A 2,439-nucleotide genomic window follows, 5' to 3' on the forward strand; every position below is an offset into this window, starting at 1 on the left:
CTGACCCTAAAACACCAAAGACAAGCCATAGCAGCTTGTGGTGCCATGAAAAAGGGGCGCGTCGATCCTCAGACCATGCTGACCCTAAACACCAAAGACAAGCCTTAGCAGCTTGTGGTGCCATGAAAAAAGGGTGCGTCGGTCCTCAGACCACGCTAACCGTAAACACCAAAGACAAGCCTTAGCAGCTTGTGGTGCCCTGAAAAAAGGACGTGAAGGTCCTCAGACCACGCTCAACCCTAAACACCAAAAGCAAGCCTTAGCAGCTTTTGGTGCCATGAAAAAAGGGCGCGGAGGTCCTCAGACTACGCCGACCCTAAACACCAAAGACAAGCCTTAGCAGCTTGTGGTACCATGAAAAAAGGGCGCGTTGATCCTTAGACCACGCCGACCCTAAACACCAAAGCCAAGCCTTAGCAGCTTGTGGTGCCCGAAAAAAAGGGCGCGTAGGTCCTCAGATCACGCTCAACCCCAAATACCAAAAGCAAGCCTTAGCAGTTTGTGGTGCCATGAAAAAAGGACGCGTAGGTCCTCAGACCACGCCGACCCTAAACACCAAAGACAAACCATAGCAGCTTGTGGTGCCATGAAAAAAATGGTGTGTACATCCTCAAACCACGCCGACCCTAAACACCAAAGACAAGCCATATCAGCTTGTGGTGCCATAAAAAATGGGAGCGTAGGTCCTTAGAACACACCGACCCTAAACACCAAAGACAAGCCATAGTAGCTTGTGGTGCCATAAAAAAAGGGTGCAAAGGTCCTCAAACCATGCCGACCCTAAAAAACACCAAATGCAAGCCTTAGCAGTTTGTAGTGTCATGAAAAAGACAAGGATTAAAAGGACATTTGCAGCCCAGTGTTGCGCTCATCTCCTTAGTTTAACAAAGTGGAACACTTGGGTTCTGATAAAATTGGAACGATACGGAGAAAATTAGCATGACCCTTGCACAGGGAGGACACGCACAAATCGAGAACAGGACGCAATAGCCAAAGCATTCAAAATAGCAAACCAAAATCCATTGTTATAAATGTACAAAATATAGAAACACAGACTATCCACAGTCAAAGACATGAGGGGCAAAAATAGTCAAGGGGCATTCTCAGGTGGGAACGCTGGAGTCACGTTTATAAAAGCATCAGGCATCTCTTTTTGCCCAAACTCATCAACCGTGCGGAGAGCAATTTCCTCAGGATAGAACAATTCCCGGTCGAGAATCCTAAGTTTGGTGGCAGGATCAACTAGGAGACGGTTCCTCAGCCTCAAAATGTCGTGGCCATGCCCATAAGCAAAAGCGTCATCCCTTGTAGCAGGGACGTGGGCCAACTGGGCGTGAAGCCAGGCAACCTCCTCCTGAGCAGCAGTTAGCTCTCCCACCCTCTCAGATAGACTCCGCTGGCAAACTCAAAGATCCGAGTTTGCCTCCCAAAGACTCTCCTCGAAGGACCTGCAACTGTCTTAAGAATGGGCTAGATCTCCACGAAGAGAGGATAGTGCCTTGTCGCGAGCAGCAAGCTCGGATCTCGAGCATGAGCTCTTAGCCTTAAGCTTTTCCTGAGCCTCTGAAAGTTGCAGCTTGGCTGAGTCCTTCTCAGAGTAGAGAATGGACAAGGCAAAGTCTTCTTTAGCTTTGGCAGCGCTTGCTAGGCGGGCAGCCTCGCGCAGCTCCAAAAGTTCGGTCTCATGCATCTCAAGGTCGCCTTGCAGAGAATGGGAATAACCCTCAGATTGCTCTAATAGGATCTTCAATTCCTCCCTCTCCTCAGCTAAGGCTGCCAATTCAGCTCTGTCGACTCGCCACCTCTCAAAAGCACATTTGGCTATGTAGCATAACTGGCAACGCTCTTTAACCTCCTCCTCAAGGGGAGAACGGTCAACAACTATCCACGCAGCCAAATCATTGATTCCCTGCAAGAAGAAAAACAAGCAACTAGTATGAAGAGAGGTTAAGATATGAAAAGAGTATATGCAAAAGGGGACAAAAGGCATAATACCTCAGAGAGCCAACTTCTCAAGTGGGTAGCCATCTGGGCAATGGCCTCAACCTAGGAATTAACCGCTATTGAAGAATCACCACCGCTAGCATCCCCCCTCATGATCTCACCAGGTTCTGGGAGGGGTGCCTCCCCAGGCCTTATGGCAAAGCCATTGCCCTTCCCGATGAATCACCCAAGCGCACAAGGGGCAGAGGAGGCAGCAAGGAGGCCAGATTAGCCTCACAAAGACAGGCGTCTTCCTTTCAGAAATTCACCTACTCCTCCTCAAGGAAGGAGTCAGTGTCCCCGCCAAAAGAGGAGGCATGGAGAGGAGGAAGAGAGAGTCCTAGCCCGCTACCAACTGGCGAAAAGGTTTTTCCCCTAGAGATGGTGTCTAGCAAACTTCCTGAGGAAGTTGGGCGTGAACCAACTTCACCGCCCACTTTGACCAGGCGTGGAGGG

General features: G+C 49.8%; 1 pseudogene; it reads left to right on the top strand.

The window, feature by feature from the left end:
* Window positions 1–880: 880 nt before the first annotated feature.
* On the top strand, window positions 881–992 carry LOC122295306 (annotated as a pseudogene).
* Window positions 993–2,439: the final 1,447 nt, after the last annotated feature.

This window comes from Carya illinoinensis, chromosome 14 (genome assembly GCF_018687715.1).
Source record: "Carya illinoinensis cultivar Pawnee chromosome 14, C.illinoinensisPawnee_v1, whole genome shotgun sequence".
NCBI classification, from domain to species: domain Eukaryota; kingdom Viridiplantae; phylum Streptophyta; class Magnoliopsida; order Fagales; family Juglandaceae; genus Carya; species Carya illinoinensis.